General features: G+C 38.0%; 11 non-coding genes across 11 annotated transcripts; all 11 read right to left on the bottom strand.

The window, feature by feature from the left end:
• Positions 1-733: 733 nt before the first annotated feature.
• Positions 734-807, bottom strand: TRNAT-AGU (transfer RNA threonine (anticodon AGU)). Its single transcript has one exon. It is a non-coding gene; the product is annotated as a tRNA-Thr (tRNA).
• Positions 808-2,296: 1,489 nt separating this feature from the next.
• On the bottom strand, positions 2,297-2,370 carry TRNAT-AGU (transfer RNA threonine (anticodon AGU)). The gene has a single exon. It is a non-coding gene; the product is annotated as a tRNA-Thr (tRNA).
• Positions 2,371-3,857: 1,487 nt separating this feature from the next.
• TRNAT-AGU (transfer RNA threonine (anticodon AGU)) lies at positions 3,858-3,931 on the bottom strand. The gene has a single exon. It is a non-coding gene; the product is annotated as a tRNA-Thr (tRNA).
• A 1,486-nt stretch (positions 3,932-5,417) lies between these two features.
• TRNAT-AGU (transfer RNA threonine (anticodon AGU)) lies at positions 5,418-5,491 on the bottom strand. The gene has a single exon. It is a non-coding gene; the product is annotated as a tRNA-Thr (tRNA).
• A 1,490-nt stretch (positions 5,492-6,981) lies between these two features.
• On the bottom strand, positions 6,982-7,055 carry TRNAT-AGU (transfer RNA threonine (anticodon AGU)). The gene has a single exon. It is a non-coding gene; the product is annotated as a tRNA-Thr (tRNA).
• A 2,441-nt stretch (positions 7,056-9,496) lies between these two features.
• TRNAT-AGU (transfer RNA threonine (anticodon AGU)) lies at positions 9,497-9,570 on the bottom strand. The gene has a single exon. It is a non-coding gene; the product is annotated as a tRNA-Thr (tRNA).
• A 2,441-nt stretch (positions 9,571-12,011) lies between these two features.
• On the bottom strand, positions 12,012-12,085 carry TRNAT-AGU (transfer RNA threonine (anticodon AGU)). Its single transcript has one exon. It is a non-coding gene; the product is annotated as a tRNA-Thr (tRNA).
• Positions 12,086-13,571: 1,486 nt separating this feature from the next.
• Positions 13,572-13,645, bottom strand: TRNAT-AGU (transfer RNA threonine (anticodon AGU)). Its single transcript has one exon. It is a non-coding gene; the product is annotated as a tRNA-Thr (tRNA).
• Positions 13,646-16,086: 2,441 nt separating this feature from the next.
• Positions 16,087-16,160, bottom strand: TRNAT-AGU (transfer RNA threonine (anticodon AGU)). Its single transcript has one exon. It is a non-coding gene; the product is annotated as a tRNA-Thr (tRNA).
• A 1,487-nt stretch (positions 16,161-17,647) lies between these two features.
• On the bottom strand, positions 17,648-17,721 carry TRNAT-AGU (transfer RNA threonine (anticodon AGU)). The gene has a single exon. It is a non-coding gene; the product is annotated as a tRNA-Thr (tRNA).
• Positions 17,722-19,208: 1,487 nt separating this feature from the next.
• On the bottom strand, positions 19,209-19,282 carry TRNAT-AGU (transfer RNA threonine (anticodon AGU)). The gene has a single exon. It is a non-coding gene; the product is annotated as a tRNA-Thr (tRNA).
• Positions 19,283-20,644: the final 1,362 nt, after the last annotated feature.

Here is a 20,644-nt window from a genome sequence, read left to right as displayed (position 1 = left end):
AGCATACAACTTCTCCCCCTTCCCTGTCCAGCAACACAGTGTGATCATATAGTACACTGCGTCCATTCCCGACTGTGTTTTCAACAGGTGATATCTTCGGTTCTGTCACAGCTAGAACTGTGATTTTGGTGTCATATGAAAGAGTAGAATCCAGTCTTTCAAATGCCACCAAATCTGCTTTTTTAGGTGGCCCACAGCCCGAGATATGGCTGTTTGAATTGATCCTCCTTCCCTGTAGCTTGAGTTTCACAATGTGTGTGAAGCAACTTCATGCTGATAGGACAGCATCAGATGCTGAGAGTCAGCTCCACCTCAGGAGAATTGCTGCTGTTACCTCCCAGATGTCTAATAAAGGCTAAATTACATATTTAGAAAATGCTCATAATTTTGCAAATAATAAACATTTTTTTTTACTACAAATCACCCTGTAGTTATCAGCAGCAAAGCACCAATTAGACTAGTTAGGAGTTAGGGACCTGATAAACTGGTAACAGAGTCCCTTTAAGAGCTCTTCAAAAGTTTTTCCCACAATGGATGTTAAGCTTACTGGTCTATAATTACTTTGTATTGAACTTACTACTTATAGAAAACTCAATGACATTCATGGGGTCTCTGTCACCAATGAAAAACCCGATAGATTTTTAATTGCCTATAAAGAATTTGATTCATCATATACTTTAGTTATGTAAGCTTAAATAATAAACAAGTGAATAAACTAAAGCAACAAATAGCAAGGCACTGCTGAGATTTGAACTCAGGATCTCCTGTTTACTAGACAGGCGCTTTAACCAACTAAGCCACAGCACCAAAGCACTTTTCTTCTCACGGTGTCCTACCACACAGCTCAGTTCAGAGCAAAAGACTGATCTCATATTTTTGGCTAGCCCCTTAGGTGTAGTTGCCAGAAGTCTTAACAGTCAGGGTACATAAGTTGTGATGGCCGAGTGGTTAAGGCATTGGATTTGAAATCCAATGGGGTCCCCCTGCACAGATTCAAGTCCTGTTCACAACGTTCTATTTTAAGAAGAGAACTTCCAGAAACATATTAAAGTTTGTCACCTATAGAAAGAGTTATTTTAATTCCATCCTCTTTATCACTGATTAATTACATTAATAATAGTGGTTCCAGCTGTGCCCCTGGCTTACAACTCTGAAAAGCGAGCAATATTTAGAGTATAAATCACTATAACTACAGCATCCCATTTGTCCAGACTTTTATTTTCCTCTTGATAAAAACAAATCAGGTTGGTTGGACAACTTCTGTCCTTAGTAAATCTCTGCTTGCTGTCAATTATAATACTATTTTCTGTCACATACTCCTGTATATAGTCCCTTAAATGGACTCTGTCACCAGTTTATCAATTCCCAATTTCCTAACTAGCCTAATAGGCGCTATGATGCTGATAACTACAGTGTGATTTGTTGTTTTTTTTTTTTAAAAAACGTTTATTTGCAAAGTTATGAGCATTTATTTATATATACTAATGTAGCTCTAATAGCCAAATAGGAGATGACTCCTTTTTACTCTGGGCAGCTAATGTTTTCTGTATGACGCTGTCCAATCAGCATACAACTTCTCCCCCTTCCCTGTCCAGCAACACAGTGTGATCATATAGTACACTACCTCCATTCCCGACTGTGTTTTCAACAGGTGATATCTTCGGTTCTGTCACAGCTAGAACTGTGATTTTGGTGTCATATGAAAGAGTAGAATCCAGTCTTTCAAATGCCACCAAATCTGCTTTTTTAGGTGTCCCACAGCCCGAGATATGGCTGTTTGAATTGATCCTCCTTCCCTGTAGCTTGAGTTTCACAATGTGTGTGAAGCAACTTCATGCTGATAGGACAGCATCAGATGCTGAGAGTCAGCTCCACCTCAGGAGAATTGCTGCTGTTACCTCCCAGATGTCTAATAAAGGCTAAATTACATATTTAGAAAATGCTCATAATTTTGCAAATAATAAACATTTTTTTTACTACAAATCACCCTGTAGTTATCAGCAGCAAAGCACCAATTAGACTAGTTAGGAGTTAGGGACCTGATAAACTGGTAACAGAGTCCCTTTAAGAGCTCTTCAAAAGTTTTTCCCACAATGGATGTTAAGCTTACTGGTCTATAATTACTTTGTATTGAACTTACTACTTATAGAAAACTCAATGACATTCATGGGGTCTCTGTCACCAATGAAAAACCTGATAGATTTTTAATTGCCTATAAAGAATTTGATTCATCATATACTTTAGTTATGTAAGCTTAAATAATAAACAAGTGAATAAACTAAAGCAACAAATAGCAAGGCACTGCTGAGATTTGAACTCAGGATCTCCTGTTTACTAGACAGGTGCTTTAACCAACTAAGCCACAGCACCAAAGAACTTTTCTTCTCACGGTGTCCTACCACACAGCTCAGTTCAGAGCAAAAGACTGATCTCATATTTTTGGCTAGCCCCTTAGGTGTAGTTGCCAGAAGTCTTAACAGTCAGGGTACATAAGTTGTGATGGCCGAGTGGTTAAGGCGTTGGATTTGAAATCCAATGGGGTCCCCCTGCACAGATTCAAGTCCTGTTCACAACGTTCTATTTTAAGAAGAGAACTTCCAGAAACATATTAAAGTTTGTCACCTATAGAAAGAGTTATTTTAATTCCATCCTCTTTATCACTGATTAATTACATTAATAATAGTGGTTCCAGCTGTGCCCCTGGCTTACAACTCTGAAAAGCGAGCAATATTTAGAGTATAAATCACTATAACTACAGCATCCCATTTGTCCAGACTTTTATTTTCCTCTTGATAAAAACAAATCAGGTTGGTTGGACAACTTCTGTCCTTAGTAAATCTCTGCTTGCTGTCAATTATAATACTATTTTCTGTCACATACTCCTGTATATAGTCCCTTAAATGGACTCTGTCACCAGTTTATCAATTCCCAATTTCCTAACTAGCCTAATAGGCGCTATGATGCTGATAACTACAGTGTGATTTGTTGTTTTTTTTAAAAAAACGTTTATTTGCAAAGTTATGAGCATTTATTTATATATACTAATGTAGCTCTAATAGCCAAATAGGAGATGACTCCTTTTTACTCTGGACAGCTAATGTTTTCTGTATGACGCTGTCCAATCAGCATACAACTTCTCCCCCTTCCCTGTCCAGCAACACAGTGTGATCATATAGTACACTGCGTCCATTCCCGACTGTGTTTTCAACAGGTGATATCTTCGGTTCTGTCACAGCTAGAACTGTGATTTTGGTGTCATATGAAAGAGTAGAATCCAGTCTTTCAAATGCCACCAAATCTGCTTTTTTAGGTGGCCCACAGCCCGAGATATGGCTGTTTGAATTGATCCTCCTTCCCTGTAGCTTGAGTTTCACAATGTGTGTGAAGCAACTTCATGCTGATAGGACAGCATCAGATGCTGAGAGTCAGCTCCACCTCAGGAGAATTGCTGCTGTTACCTCCCAGATGTCTAATAAAGGCTAAATTACATATTTAGAAAATGCTCATAATTTTGCAAATAATAAACATTTTTTTTTACTACAAATCACCCTGTAGTTATCAGCAGCAAAGCACCAATTAGACTAGTTAGGAGTTAGGGACCTGATAAACTGGTAACAGAGTCCCTTTAAGAGCTCTTCAAAAGTTTTTCCCACAATGGATGTTAAGCTTACTGGTCTATAATTACTTTGTATTGAACTTACTACTTATAGAAAACTCAATGACATTCATGGGGTCTCTGTCACCAATGAAAAACCCGATAGATTTTTAATTGCCTATAAAGAATTTGATTCATCATATACTTTAGTTATGTAAGCTTAAATAATAAACAAGTGAATAAACTAAAGCAACAAATAGCAAGGCACTGCTGAGATTTGAACTCAGGATCTCCTGTTTACTAGACAGGTGCTTTAACCAACTAAGCCACAGCACCAAAGAACTTTTCTTCTCACGGTGTCCTACCACACAGCTCAGTTCAGAGCAAAAGACTGATCTCATATTTTTGGCTAGCCCCTTAGGTGTAGTTGCCAGAAGTCTTAACAGTCAGGGTACATAAGTTGTGATGGCCGAGTGGTTAAGGCGTTGGATTTGAAATCCAATGGGGTCCCCCTGCACAGATTCAAGTCCTGTTCACAACGTTCTATTTTAAGAAGAGAACTTCCAGAAACATATTAAAGTTTGTCACCTATAGAAAGAGTTATTTTAATTCCATCCTCTTTATCACTGATTAATTACATTAATAATAGTGGTTCCAGCTGTGCCCCTGGCTTACAACTCTGAAAAGCGAGCAATATTTAGAGTATAAATCACTATAACTACAGCATCCCATTTGTCCAGACTTTTATTTTCCTCTTGATAAAAACAAATCAGGTTGGTTGGACAACTTCTGTCCTTAGTAAATCTCTGCTTGCTGTCAATTATAATACTATTTTCTGTCACATACTCCTGTATATAGTCCCTTAAATGGACTCTGTCACCAGTTTATCAATTCCCAATTTCCTAACTAGCCTAATAGGCGCTATGATGCTGATAACTACAGTGTGATTTGTTGTTTTTTTTAAAAAAACGTTTATTTGCAAAGTTATGAGCATTTATTTATATATACTAATGTAGCTCTAATAGCCAAATAGGAGATGACTCCTTTTTACTCTGGACAGCTAATGTTTTCTGTATGACGCTGTCCAATCAGCATACAACTTCTCCCCCTTCCCTGTCCAGCAACACAGTGTGATCATATAGTACACTGCGTCCATTCCCGACTGTGTTTTCAACAGGTGATATCTTCGGTTCTGTCACAGCTAGAACTGTGATTTTGGTGTCATATGAAAGAGTAGAATCCAGTCTTTCAAATGCCACCAAATCTGCTTTTTTAGGTGGCCCACAGCCCGAGATATGGCTGTATGAATTGATCCTCCTTCCCTGTAGCTTGAGTTTCACAATGTGTGTGAAGCAACTTCATGCTGATAGGACAGCATCAGATGCTGAGAGTCAGCTCCACCTCAGAAGAATTGCTGCTGTTACCTCCCAGATGTCTAATAAAGGCTAAATTACATATTTAGAAAATGCTCATAATTTTGCAAATAATAAACATTTTTTTTACTACAAATCACCCTGTAGTTATCAGCAGCAAAGCACCAATTAGACTAGTTAGGAGTTAGGGACCTGATAAACTGGTAACAGAGTCCCTTTAAGAGCTCTTCAAAAGTTTTTCCCACAATGGATGTTAAGCTTACTGGTCTATAATTACTTTGTATTGAACTTACTACTTATAGAAAACTCAATGACATTCATGGGGTCTCTGTCACCAATGAAAAACCCGATAGATTTTTAATTGCCTATAAAGAATTTGATTCATCATATACTTTAGTTATGTAAGCTTAAATAATAAACAAGTGAATAAACTAAAGCAACAAATAGCAAGGCACTGCTGAGATTTGAACTCAGGATCTCCTGTTTACTAGACAGGCGCTTTAACCAACTAAGCCACAGCACCAAAGCACTTTTCTTCTCACGGTGTCCTACCACACAGCTCAGTTCAGAGCAAAAGACTGATCTCATATTTTTGGCTAGCCCCTTAGGTGTAGTTGCCAGAAGTCTTAACAGTCAGGGTACATAAGTTGTGATGGCCGAGTGGTTAAGGCGTTGGATTTGAAATCCAATGGGGTCCCCCTGCACAGATTCAAGTCCTGTTCACAACGTTCTATTTTAAGAAGAGAACTTCCAGAAACATATTAAAGTTTGTCACCTATAGAAAGAGTTATTTTAATTCCATCCTCTTTATCACTGATTAATTACATTAATAATAGTGGTTCCAGCTGTGCCCCTGGCTTACAACTCTGAAAAGCGAGCAATATTTAGAGTATAAATCACTATAACTACAGCATCCCATTTGTCCAGACTTTTATTTTCCTCTTGATAAAAACAAATCAGGTTGGTTGGACAACTTCTGTCCTTAGTAAATCTCTGCTTGCTGTCAATTATAATACTATTTTCTGTCACATACTCCTGTATATAGTCCCTTAAATGGACTCTGTCACCAGTTTATCAATTCCCAATTTCCTAACTAGCCTAATAGGCGCTATGATGCTGATAACTACAGTGTGATTTGTTGTTTTTTTTTTTTAAAAAACGTTTATTTGCAAAGTTATGAGCATTTATTTATATATACTAATGTAGCTCTAATAGCCAAATAGGAGATGACTCCTTTTTACTCTGGGCAGCTAATGTTTTCTGTATGACGCTGTCCAATCAGCATACAACTTCTCCCCCTTCCCTGTCCAGCAACACAGTGTGATCATATAGTACACTGCGTCCATTCCCGACTGTGTTTTCAACAGGTGATATCTTCGGTTCTGTCACAGCTAGAACTGTGATTTTGGTGTCATATGAAAGAGTAGAATCCAGTCTTTCAAATGCCACCAAATCTGCTTTTTTAGGTGTCCCACAGCCCGAGATATGGCTGTTTGAATTGATCCTCCTTCCCTGTAGCTTGAGTTTCACAATGTGTGTGAAGCAACTTCATGCTGATAGGACAGCATCAGATGCTGAGAGTCAGCTCCACCTCAGGAGAATTGCTGCTGTTACCTCCCAGATGTCTAATAAAGGCTAAATTACATATTTAGAAAATGCTCATAATTTTGCAAATAATAAACATTTTTTTTTACTACAAATCACCCTGTAGTTATCAGCAGCAAAGCACCAATTAGACTAGTTAGGAGTTAGGGACCTGATAAACTGGTAACAGAGTCCCTTTAAGAGCTCTTCAAAAGTTTTTCCCACAATGGATGTTAAGCTTACTGGTCTATAATTACTTTGTATTGAACTTACTACTTATAGAAAACTCAATGACATTCATGGGGTCTCTGTCACCAATGAAAAACCCGATAGATTTTTAATTGCCTATAAAGAATTTGATTCATCATATACTTTAGTTATGTAAGCTTAAATAATAAACAAGTGGATAAACTAAAGCAACAAATAGCAAGGCACTGCTGAGATTTGAACTCAGGATCTCCTGTTTACTAGACAGGCGCTTTAACCAACTAAGCCACAGCACCAAAGCACTTTTCTTCTCACGGTGTCCTACCACACAGCTCAGTTCAGAGCAAAAGACTGATCTCATATTTTTGGCTAGCCCCTTAGGTGTAGTTGCCAGAAGTCTTAACAGTCAGGGTACATAAGTTGTGATGGCCGAGTGGTTAAGGCGTTGGATTTGAAATCCAATGGGGTCCCCCTGCACAGATTCAAGTCCTGTTCACAACGTTCTATTTTAAGAAGAGAACTTCCAGAAACATATTAAAGTTTGTCACCTATAGAAAGAGTTATTTTAATTCCATCCTCTTTATCACTGATTAATTACATTAATAATAGTGGTTCCAGCTGTGCCCCTGGCTTACAACTCTGAAAAGCGAGCAATATTTAGAGTATAAATCACTATAACTACAGCATCCCATTTGTCCAGACTTTTATTTTCCTCTTGATAAAAACAAATCAGGTTGGTTGGACAACTTCTGTCCTTAGTAAATCTCTGCTTGCTGTCAATTATAATACTATTTTCTGTCACATACTCCTGTATATAGTCCCTTAAATGGACTCTGTCACCAGTTTATCAATTCCCAATTTCCTAACTAGCCTAATAGGCGCTATGATGCTGATAACTACAGTGTGATTTGTTGTTTTTTTTAAAAAAACGTTTATTTGCAAAGTTATGAGCATTTATTTATATATACTAATGTAGCTCTAATAGCCAAATAGGAGATGACTCCTTTTTACTCTGGGCAGCTAATGTTTTCTGTATGACGCTGTCCAATCAGCATACAACTTCTCCCCCTTCCCTGTCCAGCAACACAGTGTGATCATATAGTACACTGCGTCCATTCCCGACTGTGTTTTCAACAGGTGATATCTTCGGTTCTGTCACAGCTAGAACTGTGATTTTGGTGTCATATGAAAGAGTAGAATCCAGTCTTTCAAATGCCACCAAATCTGCTTTTTTAGGTGGCCCACAGCCCGAGATATGGCTGTTTGAATTGATCCTCCTTCCCTGTAGCTTGAGTTTCACAAAAGACTGATCTCATATTTTTGGCTAGCCCCTTAGGTGTAGTTGCCAGAAGTCTTAACAGTCAGGGTACATAAGTTGTGATGGCCGAGTGGTTAAGGCGTTGGATTTGAAATCCAATGGGGTCCCCCTGCACAGATTCAAGTCCTGTTCACAACGTTCTATTTTAAGAAGAGAACTTCCAGAAACATATTAAAGTTTGTCACCTATAGAAAGAGTTATTTTAATTCCATCCTCTTTATCACTGATTAATTACATTAATAATAGTGGTTCCAGCTGTGCCCCTGGCTTACAACTCTGAAAAGCGAGCAATATTTAGAGTATAAATCACTATAACTACAGCATCCCATTTGTCCAGACTTTTATTTTCCTCTTGATAAAAACAAATCAGGTTGGTTGGACAACTTCTGTCCTTAGTAAATCTCTGCTTGCTGTCAATTATAATACTATTTTCTGTCACATACTCCTGTATATAGTCCCTTAAATGGACTCTGTCACCAGTTTATCAATTCCCAATTTCCTAACTAGCCTAATAGGCGCTATGATGCTGATAACTACAGTGTGATTTGTTGTTTTTTTTAAAAAAACGTTTATTTGCAAAGTTATGAGCATTTATTTATATATACTAATGTAGCTCTAATAGCCAAATAGGAGATGACTCCTTTTTACTCTGGGCAGCTAATGTTTTCTGTATGACGCTGTCCAATCAGCATACAACTTCTCCCCCTTCCCTGTCCAGCAACACAGTGTGATCATATAGTACACTGCGTCCATTCCCGACTGTGTTTTCAACAGGTGATATCTTCGGTTCTGTCACAGCTAGAACTGTGATTTTGGTGTCATATGAAAGAGTAGAATCCAGTCTTTCAAATGCCACCAAATCTGCTTTTTTAGGTGGCCCACAGCCCGAGATATGGCTGTTTGAATTGATCCTCCTTCCCTGTAGCTTGAGTTTCACAATGTGTGTGAAGCAACTTCATGCTGATAGGACAGCATCAGATGCTGAGAGTCAGCTCCACCTCAGGAGAATTGCTGCTGTTACCTCCCAGATGTCTAATAAAGGCTAAATTACATATTTAGAAAATGCTCATAATTTTGCAAATAATAAACATTTTTTTTACTACAAATCACCCTGTAGTTATCAGCAGCAAAGCATCAATTAGACTAGTTAGGAGTTAGGGACCTGATAAACTGGTAACAGAGTCCCTTTAAGAGCTCTTCAAAAGTTTTTCCCACAATGGATGTTAAGCTTACTGGTCTATAATTACTTTGTATTGAACTTACTACTTATAGAAAACTCAATGACATTCATGGGGTCTCAGTCACCAATGAAAAACCCGATAGATTTTTAATTGCCTATAAAGAATTTGATTCATCATATACTTTAGTTATGTAAGCTTAAATAATAAACAAGTGAATAAACTAAAGCAACAAATAGCAAGGCACTGCTGAGATTTGAACTCAGGATCTCCTGTTTACTAGACAGGTGCTTTAACCAACTAAGCCACAGCACCAAAGAACTTTTCTTCTCACGGTGTCCTACCACACAGCTCAGTTCAGAGCAAAAGACTGATCTCATATTTTTGGCTAGCCCCTTAGGTGTAGTTGCCAGAAGTCTTAACAGTCAGGGTACATAAGTTGTGATGGCCGAGTGGTTAAGGCGTTGGATTTGAAATCCAATGGGGTCCCCCTGCACAGATTCAAGTCCTGTTCACAACGTTCTATTTTAAGAAGAGAACTTCCAGAAACATATTAAAGTTTGTCACCTATAGAAAGAGTTATTTTAATTCCATCCTCTTTATCACTGATTAATTACATTAATAATAGTGGTTCCAGCTGTGCCCCTGGCTTACAACTCTGAAAAGCGAGCAATATTTAGAGTATAAATCACTATAACTACAGCATCCCATTTGTCCAGACTTTTATTTTCCTCTTGATAAAAACAAATCAGGTTGGTTGGACAACTTCTGTCCTTAGTAAATCTCTGCTTGCTGTCAATTATAATACTATTTTCTGTCACATACTCCTGTATATAGTCCCTTAAATGGACTCTGTCACCAGTTTATCAATTCCCAATTTCCTAACTAGCCTAATAGGCGCTATGATGCTGATAACTACAGTGTGATTTGTTGTTTTTTTTAAAAAAACGTTTATTTGCAAAGTTATGAGCATTTATTTATATATACTAATGTAGCTCTAATAGCCAAATAGGAGATGACTCCTTTTTACTCTGGGCAGCTAATGTTTTCTGTATGACGCTGTCCAATCAGCATACAACTTCTCCCCCTTCCCTGTCCAGCAACACAGTGTGATCATATAGTACACTGCGTCCATTCCCGACTGTGTTTTCAACAGGTGATATCTTCGGTTCTGTCACAGCTAGAACTGTGATTTTGGTGTCATATGAAAGAGTAGAATCCAGTCTTTCAAATGCCACCAAATCTGCTTTTTTAGGTGGCCCACAGCCCGAGATATGGCTGTTTGAATTGATCCTCCTTCCCTGTAGCTTGAGTTTCACAAAAGACTGATCTCATATTTTTGGCTAGCCCCTTAGGTGTAGTTGCCAGAAGTCTTAACAGTCAGGGTACATAAGTTGTGATGGCCGAGTGGTTAAGGCGTTGGATTTGAAATCCAATGGGGTCCCCCTGCACAGATTCAAGTCCTGTTCACAACGTTCTATTTTAAGAAGAGAACTTCCAGAAACATATTAAAGTTTGTCACCTATAGAAAGAGTTATTTTAATTCCATCCTCTTTATCACTGATTAATTACATTAATAATAGTGGTTCCAGCTGTGCCCCTGGCTTACAACTCTGAAAAGCGAGCAATATTTAGAGTATAAATCACTATAACTACAGCATCCCATTTGTCCAGACTTTTATTTTCCTCTTGATAAAAACAAATCAGGTTGGTTGGACAACTTCTGTCCTTAGTAAATCTCTGCTTGCTGTCAATTATAATACTATTTTCTGTCACATACTCCTGTATATAGTCCCTTAAATGGACTCTGTCACCAGTTTATCAATTCCCAATTTCCTAACTAGCCTAATAGGCGCTATGATGCTGATAACTACAGTGTGATTTGTTGTTTTTTTTAAAAAAACGTTTATTTGCAAAGTTATGAGCATTTATTTATATATACTAATGTAGCTCTAATAGCCAAATAGGAGATGACTCCTTTTTACTCTGGGCAGCTAATGTTTTCTGTATGACGCTGTCCAATCAGCATACAACTTCTCCCCCTTCCCTGTCCAGCAACACAGTGTGATCATATAGTACACTGCGTCCATTCCCGACTGTGTTTTCAACAGGTGATATCTTCGGTTCTGTCACAGCTAGAACTGTGATTTTGGTGTCATATGAAAGAGTAGAATCCAGTCTTTCAAATGCCACCAAATCTGCTTTTTTAGGTGGCCCACAGCCCGAGATATGGCTGTTTGAATTGATCCTCCTTCCCTGTAGCTTGAGTTTCACAATGTGTGTGAAGCAACTTCATGCTGATAGGACAGCATCAGATGCTGAGAGTCAGCTCCACCTCAGGAGAATTGCTGCTGTTACCTCCCAGATGTCTAATAAAGGCTAAATTACATATTTAGAAAATGCTCATAATTTTGCAAATAATAAACATTTTTTTTACTACAAATCACCCTGTAGTTATCAGCAGCAAAGCATCAATTAGACTAGTTAGGAGTTAGGGACCTGATAAACTGGTAACAGAGTCCCTTTAAGAGCTCTTCAAAAGTTTTTCCCACAATGGATGTTAAGCTTACTGGTCTATAATTACTTTGTATTGAACTTACTACTTATAGAAAACTCAATGACATTCATGGGGTCTCAGTCACCAATGAAAAACCCGATAGATTTTTAATTGCCTATAAAGAATTTGATTCATCATATACTTTAGTTATGTAAGCTTAAATAATAAACAAGTGAATAAACTAAAGCAACAAATAGCAAGGCACTGCTGAGATTTGAACTCAGGATCTCCTGTTTACTAGACAGGTGCTTTAACCAACTAAGCCACAGCACCAAAGAACTTTTCTTCTCACGGTGTCCTACCACACAGCTCAGTTCAGAGCAAAAGACTGATCTCATATTTTTGGCTAGCCCCTTAGGTGTAGTTGCCAGAAGTCTTAACAGTCAGGGTACATAAGTTGTGATGGCCGAGTGGTTAAGGCGTTGGATTTGAAATCCAATGGGGTCCCCCTGCACAGATTCAAGTCCTGTTCACAACGTTCTATTTTAAGAAGAGAACTTCCAGAAACATATTAAAGTTTGTCACCTATAGAAAGAGTTATTTTAATTCCATCCTCTTTATCACTGATTAATTACATTAATAATAGTGGTTCCAGCTGTGCCCCTGGCTTACAACTCTGAAAAGCGAGCAATATTTAGAGTATAAATCACTATAACTACAGCATCCCATTTGTCCAGACTTTTATTTTCCTCTTGATAAAAACAAATCAGGTTGGTTGGACAACTTCTGTCCTTAGTAAATCTCTGCTTGCTGTCAATTATAATACTATTTTCTGTCACATACTCCTGTATATAGTCCCTTAAATGGACTCTGTCACCAGTTTATCAATTCCCAATTTCCTAACTAGCCTAATAGGCGCTATGATGCTGATAACTACAGTGTGATTTGTTGTTTTTTTTAAAAAAACGTTTATTTGCAAAGTTATGAGCATTTATTTATATATACTAATGTAGCTCTAATAGCCAAATAGGAGATGACTCCTTTTTACTCTGGGCAGCTAATGTTTTCTGTATGACGCTGTCCAATCAGCATACAACTTCTCCCCCTTCCCTGTCCAGCAACACAGTGTGATCATATAGTACACTGCGTCCATTCCCGACTGTGTTTTCAACAGGTGATATCTTCGGTTCTGTCACAGCTAGAACTGTGATTTTGGTGTCATATGAAAGAGTAGAATCCAGTCTTTCAAATGCCACCAAATCTGCTTTTTTAGGTGGCCCACAGCCCGAGATATGGCTGTTTGAATTGATCCTCCTTCCCTGTAGCTTGAGTTTCACAATGTGTGTGAAGCAACTTCATGCTGATAGGACAGCATCAGATGCTGAGAGTCAGCTCCACCTCAGAAGAATTGCTGCTGTTACCTCCCAGATGTCTAATAAAGGCTAAATTACATATTTAGAAAATGCTCATAATTTTGCAAATAATAAACATTTTTTTTACTACAAATCACCCTGTAGTTATCAGCAGCAAAGCACCAATTAGACTAGTTAGGAGTTAGGGACCTGATAAACTGGTAACAGAGTCCCTTTAAGAGCTCTTCAAAAGTTTTTCCCACAATGGATGTTAAGCTTACTGGTCTATAATTACTTTGTATTGAACTTACTACTTATAGAAAACTCAATGACATTCATGGGGTCTCAGTCACCAATGAAAAACCCGATAGATTTTTAATTGCCTATAAAGAATTTGATTCATCATATACTTTAGTTATGTAAGCTTAAATAATAAACAAGTGAATAAACTAAAGCAACAAATAGCAAGGCACTGCTGAGATTTGAACTCAGGATCTCCTGTTTACTAGACAGGTGCTTTAACCAACTAAGCCACAGCACCAAAGAACTTTTCTTCTCACGGTGTCCTACCACACAGCTCAGTTCAGAGCAAAAGACTGATCTCATATTTTTGGCTAGCCCCTTAGGTGTAGTTGCCAGAAGTCTTAACAGTCAGGGTACATAAGTTGTGATGGCCGAGTGGTTAAGGCGTTGGATTTGAAATCCAATGGGGTCCCCCTGCACAGATTCAAGTCCTGTTCACAACGTTCTATTTTAAGAAGAGAACTTCCAGAAACATATTAAAGTTTGTCACCTATAGAAAGAGTTATTTTAATTCCATCCTCTTTATCACTGATTAATTACATTAATAATAGTGGTTCCAGCTGTGCCCCTGGCTTACAACTCTGAAAAGCGAGCAATATTTAGAGTATAAATCACTATAACTACAGCATCCCATTTGTCCAGACTTTTATTTTCCTCTTGATAAAAACAAATCAGGTTGGTTGGACAACTTCTGTCCTTAGTAAATCTCTGCTTGCTGTCAATTATAATACTATTTTCTGTCACATACTCCTGTATATAGTCCCTTAAATGGACTCTGTCACCAGTTTATCAATTCCCAATTTCCTAACTAGCCTAATAGGCGCTATGATGCTGATAACTACAGTGTGATTTGTTGTTTTTTTTAAAAAAACGTTTATTTGCAAAGTTATGAGCATTTATTTATATATACTAATGTAGCTCTAATAGCCAAATAGGAGATGACTCCTTTTTACTCTGGGCAGCTAATGTTTTCTGTATGACGCTGTCCAATCAGCATACAACTTCTCCCCCTTCCCTGTCCAGCAACACAGTGTGATCATATAGTACACTGCGTCCATTCCCGACTGTGTTTTCAACAGGTGATATCTTCGGTTCTGTCACAGCTAGAACTGTGATTTTGGTGTCATATGAAAGAGTAGAATCCAGTCTTTCAAATGCCACCAAATCTGCTTTTTTAGGTGGCCCACAGCCCGAGATATGGCTGTTTGAATTGATCCTCCTTCCCTGTAGCTTGAGTTTCACAAAAGACTGATCTCATATTTTTGGCTAGCCCCTTAGGTGTAGTTGCCAGAAGTCTTAACAGTCAGGGTACATAAGTTGTGATGGCCGAGTGGTTAAGGCGTTGGATTTGAAATCCAATGGGGTCCCCCTGCACAGATTCAAGTCCTGTTCACAACGTTCTATTTTAAGAAGAGAACTTCCAGAAACATATTAAAGTTTGTCACCTATAGAAAGAGTTATTTTAATTCCATCCTCTTTATCACTGATTAATTACATTAATAATAGTGGTTCCAGCTGTGCCCCTGGCTTACAACTCTGAAAAGCGAGCAATATTTAGAGTATAAATCACTATAACTACAGCATCCCATTTGTCCAGACTTTTATTTTCCTCTTGATAAAAACAAATCAGGTTGGTTGGACAACTTCTGTCCTTAGTAAATCTCTGCTTGCTGTCAATTATAATACTATTTTCTGTCACATACTCCTGTATATAGTCCCTTAAATGGACTCTGTCACCAGTTTATCAATTCCCAATTTCCTAACTAGCCTAATAGGCGCTATGATGCTGATAACTACAGTGTGATTTGTTGTTTTTTTTAAAAAAACGTTTATTTGCAAAGTTATGAGCATTTATTTATATATACTAATGTAGCTCTAATAGCCAAATAGGAGATGACTCCTTTTTACTCTGGGCAGCTAATGTTTTCTGTATGACGCTGTCCAATCAGCATACAACTTCTCCCCCTTCCCTGTCCAGCAACACAGTGTGATCATATAGTACACTGCGTCCATTCCCGACTGTGTTTTCAACAGGTGATATCTTCGGTTCTGTCACAGCTAGAACTGTGATTTTGGTGTCATATGAAAGAGTAGAATCCAGTCTTTCAAATGCCACCAAATCTGCTTTTTTAGGTGGCCCACAGCCCGAGATATGGCTGTTTGAATTGATCCTCCTTCCCTGTAGCTTGAGTTTCACAATGTGTGTGAAGCAACTTCATGCTGATAGGACAGCATCAGATGCTGAGAGTCAGCTCCACCTCAGGAGAATTGCTGCTGTTACCTCCCAGATGTCTAATAAAGGCTAAATTACATATTTAGAAAATGCTCATAATTTTGCAAATAATAAACATTTTTTTTACTACAAATCACCCTGTAGTTATCAGCAGCAAAGCATCAATTAGACTAGTTAGGAGTTAGGGACCTGATAAACTGGTAACAGAGTCCCTTTAAGAGCTCTTCAAAAGTTTTTCCCACAATGGATGTTAAGCTTACTGGTCTATAATTACTTTGTATTGAACTTACTACTTATAGAAAACTCAATGACATTCATGGGGTCTCAGTCACCAATGAAAAACCCGATAGATTTTTAATTGCCTATAAAGAATTTGATTCATCATATACTTTAGTTATGTAAGCTTAAATAATAAACAAGTGAATAAACTAAAGCAACAAATAGCAAGGCACTGCTGAGATTTGAACTCAGGATCTCCTGTTTACTAGACAGGTGCTTTAACCAACTAAGCCACAGCACCAAAGAACTTTTCTTCTCACGGTGTCCTACCACACAGCTCAGTTCAGAGCAAAAGACTGATCTCATATTTTTGGCTAGCCCCTTAGGTGTAGTTGCCAGAAGTCTTAACAGTCAGGGTACATAAGTTGTGATGGCCGAGTGGTTAAGGCGTTGGATTTGAAATCCAATGGGGTCCCCCTGCACAGATTCAAGTCCTGTTCACAACGTTCTATTTTAAGAAGAGAACTTCCAGAAACATATTAAAGTTTGTCACCTATAGAAAGAGTTATTTTAATTCCATCCTCTTTATCACTGATTAATTACATTAATAATAGTGGTTCCAGCTGTGCCCCTGGCTTACAACTCTGAAAAGCGAGCAATATTTAGAGTATAAATCACTATAACTACAGCATCCCATTTGTCCAGACTTTTATTTTCCTCTTGATAAAAACAAATCAGGTTGGTTGGACAACTTCTGTCCTTAGTAAATCTCTGCTTGCTGTCAATTATAATACTATTTTCTGTCACATACTCCTGTATATAGTCCCTTAAATGGACTCTGTCACCAGTTTATCAATTCCCAATTTCCTAACTAGCCTAATAGGCGCTATGATGCTGATAACTACAGTGTGATTTGTTGTTTTTTTTAAAAAAACGTTTATTTGCAAAGTTATGAGCATTTATTTATATATACTAATGTAGCTCTAATAGCCAAATAGGAGATGACTCCTTTTTACTCTGGGCAGCTAATGTTTTCTGTATGACGCTGTCCAATCAGCATACAACTTCTCCCCCTTCCCTGTCCAGCAACACAGTGTGATCATATAGTACACTGCGTCCATTCCCGACTGTGTTTTCAACAGGTGATATCTTCGGTTCTGTCACAGCTAGAACTGTGATTTTGGTGTCATATGAAAGAGTAGAATCCAGTCTTTCAAATGCCACCAAATCTGCTTTTTTAGGTGGCCCACAGCCCGAGATATGGCTGTTTGAATTGATCCTCCTTCCCTGTAGCTTGAGTTTCACAATGTGTGTGAAGCAACTTCATGCTGATAGGACAGCATCAGATGCTGAGAGTCAGCTCCACCTCAGGAGAATTGCTGCTGTTACCTCCCAGATGTCTAATAAAGGCTAAATTACATATTTAGAAAATGCTCATAATTTTGCAAATAATAAACATTTTTTTTTACTACAAATCACCCTGTAGTTATCAGCAGCAAAGCACCAATTAGACTAGTTAGGAGTTAGGGACCTGATAAACTGGTAACAGAGTCCCTTTAAGAGCTCTTCAAAAGTTTTTCCCACAATGGATGTTAAGCTTACTGGTCTATAATTACTTTGTATTGAACTTACTACTTATAGAAAACTCAATGACATTCATGGGGTCTCTGTCACCAATGAAAAACCCGATAGATTTTTAATTGCCTATAAAGAATTTGATTCATCATATACTTTAGTTATGTAAGCTTAAATAATAAACAAGTGGATAAACTAAAGCAACAAATAGCAAGGCACTGCTGAGATTTGAACTCAGGATCTCCTGTTTACTAGACAGGCGCTTTAACCAACTAAGCCACAGCACCAAAGCACTTTTCTTCTCTCGGTGTCCTACCACACAGCTCAGTTCAGAGCAAAAGACTGATCTCATATTTTTGGCTAGCCCCTTAGGTGTAGTTGCCAGAAGTCTTAACAGTCAGGGTACATAAGTTGTGATGGCCGAGTGGTTAAGGCGTTGGATTTGAAATCCAATGGGGTCCCCCTGCACAGATTCAAGTCCTGTTCACAACGTTCTATTTTAAGAAGAGAACTTCCAGAAACATATTAAAGTTTGTCACCTATAGAAAGAGTTATTTTAATTCCATCCTCTTTATCACTGATTAATTACATTAATAATAGTGGTTCCAGCTGTGCCCCTGGCTTACAACTCTGAAAAGCGAGCAATATTTAGAGTATAAATCACTATAACTGCAGCATCCCATTTGTCCAGACTTTTATTTTCCTCTTGATAAAAACAAATCAGGTTGGTTGGACAACTTCTGTCCTTAGTAAATCTCTGCTTGCTGTCAATTATAATACTATTTTCTGTCACATACTCCTGTATATAGTCCCTTAAATGGACTCTGTCACCAGTTTATCAATTCCCAATTTCCTAACTAGCCTAATAGGCGCTATGATGCTGATAACTACAGTGTGATTTGTTGTTTTTTTAAAAAAAACGTTTATTTGCAAAGTTATGAGCATTTATTTATATATACTAATGTAGCTCTAATAGCCAAATAGGAGATGACTCCTTTTTACTCTGGGCAGCTAATGTTTTCTGTATGACGCTGTCCAATCAGCATACAACTTCTCCCCCTTCCCTGTCCAGCAACACAGTGTGATCATATAGTACACTGCGTCCATTCCCGACTGTGTTTTCAACAGGTGATATCTTCGGTTCTGTCACAGCTAGAACTGTGATTTTGGTGTCATATGAAAGAGTAGAATCCAGTCTTTCAAATGCCACCAAATCTGCTTTTTTAGGTGGCCCACAGCCCGAGATATGGCTGTTTGAATTGATCCTCCTTCCCTGTAGCTTGAGTTTCACAATGTGTGTGAAGCAACTTCATGCTGATAGGACAGCATCAGATGCTGAGAGTCAGCTCCACCTCAGGAGAATTGCTGCTGTTACCTCCCAGATGTCTAATAAAGGCTAAATTACATATTTAGAAAATGCTCATAATTTTGCAAATAATAAACATTTTTTTTTACTACAAATCACCCTGTAGTTATCAGCAGCAAAGCACCAATTAGACTAGTTAGGAGTTAGGGACCTGATAAACTGGTAACAGAGTCCCTTTAAGAGCTCTTCAAAAGTTTTTCCCACAATGGATGTTAAGCTTACTGGTCTATAATTACTTTGTATTGAACTTACTACTTATAGAAAACTCAATGACATTCATGGGGTCTCTGTCACCAATGAAAAACCCGATAGATTTTTAATTGCCTATAAAGAATTTGATTCATCATATACTTTAGTTATGTAAGCTTAAATAATAAACAAGTGGATAAACTAAAGCAACAAATAGCAAGGCACTGCTGAGATTTGAACTCAGGATCTCCTGTTTACTAGACAGGCGCTTTAACCAACTAAGCCACAGCACCAAAGCACTTTTCTTCTCTCGGTGTCCTACCACACAGCTCAGTTCAGAGCAAAAGACTGATCTCATATTTTTGGCTAGCCCCTTAGGTGTAGTTGCCAGAAGTCTTAACAGTCAGGGTACATAAGTTGTGATGGCCGAGTGGTTAAGGCGTTGGATTTGAAATCCAATGGGGTCCCCCTGCACAGATTCAAGTCCTGTTCACAACGTTCTATTTTAAGAAGAGAACTTCCAGAAACATATTAAAGTTTGTCACCTATAGAAAGAGTTATTTTAATTCCATCCTCTTTATCACTGATTAATTACATTAATAATAGTGGTTCCAGCTGTGCCCCTGGCTTACAACTCTGAAAAGCGAGCAATATTTAGAGTATAAATCACTATAACTGCAGCATCCCATTTGTCCAGACTTTTATTTTCCTCTTGATAAAAACAAATCAGGTTGGTTGGACAACTTCTGTCCTTAGTAAATCTCTGCTTGCTGTCAATTATAATACTATTTTCTGTCACATACTCCTGTATATAGTCCCTTAAATGGACTCTGTCACCAGTTTATCAATTCCCAATTTCCTAACTAGCCTAATAGGCGCTATGATGCTGATAACTACAGTGTGATTTGTTGTTTTTTTAAAAAAAACGTTTATTTGCAAAGTTATGAGCATTTATTTATATATACTAATGTAGCTCTAATAGCCAAATAGGAGATGACTCCTTTTTACTCTGGGCAGCTAATGTTTTCTGTATGACGCTGTCCAATCAGCATACAACTTCTCCCCCTTCCCTGTCCAGCAACACAGTGTGATCATATAGTACACTGCGTCCATTCCCGACTGTGTTTTCAACAGGTGATATCTTCGGTTCTGTCACAGCTAGAACTGTGATTTTGGTGTCATATGAAAGAGTAGAATCCAGTCTTTCAAATGCCACCAAATCTGCTTTTTTAGGTGGCCCACAGCCCGAGATATGGCTGTTTGAATTGATCCTCCTTCCCTGTAGCTTGAGTTTCACAATGTGTGTGAAGCAACTTCATGCTGATAGGACAGCATCAGATGCTGAGAGTCAGCTCCACCTCAGAAGAATTGCTGCTGTTACCTCCCAGATGTCTAATAAAGGCTAAATTACATATTTAGAAAATGCTCATAATTTTGCAAATAATAAACATTTTTTTTACTACAAATCACCCTGTAGTTATCAGCAGCAAAGCACCAATTAGACTAGTTAGGAGTTAGGGACCTGATAAACTGGTAACAGAGTCCCTTTAAGAGCTCTTCAAAAGTTTTTCCCACAATGGATGTTAAGCTTACTGGTCTATAATTACTTTGTATTGAACTTACTACTTATAGAAAACTCAATGACATTCATGGGG

This window comes from Rhinoderma darwinii (assembly GCF_050947455.1).
Source record: "Rhinoderma darwinii isolate aRhiDar2 chromosome 3 unlocalized genomic scaffold, aRhiDar2.hap1 SUPER_3_unloc_13, whole genome shotgun sequence".
Lineage (NCBI taxonomy): Eukaryota > Metazoa > Chordata > Amphibia > Anura > Rhinodermatidae > Rhinoderma > Rhinoderma darwinii.
Note: the sequence above shows the minus strand (reverse complement) of the source record. Positions and strands in the feature narration are given on the sequence as shown.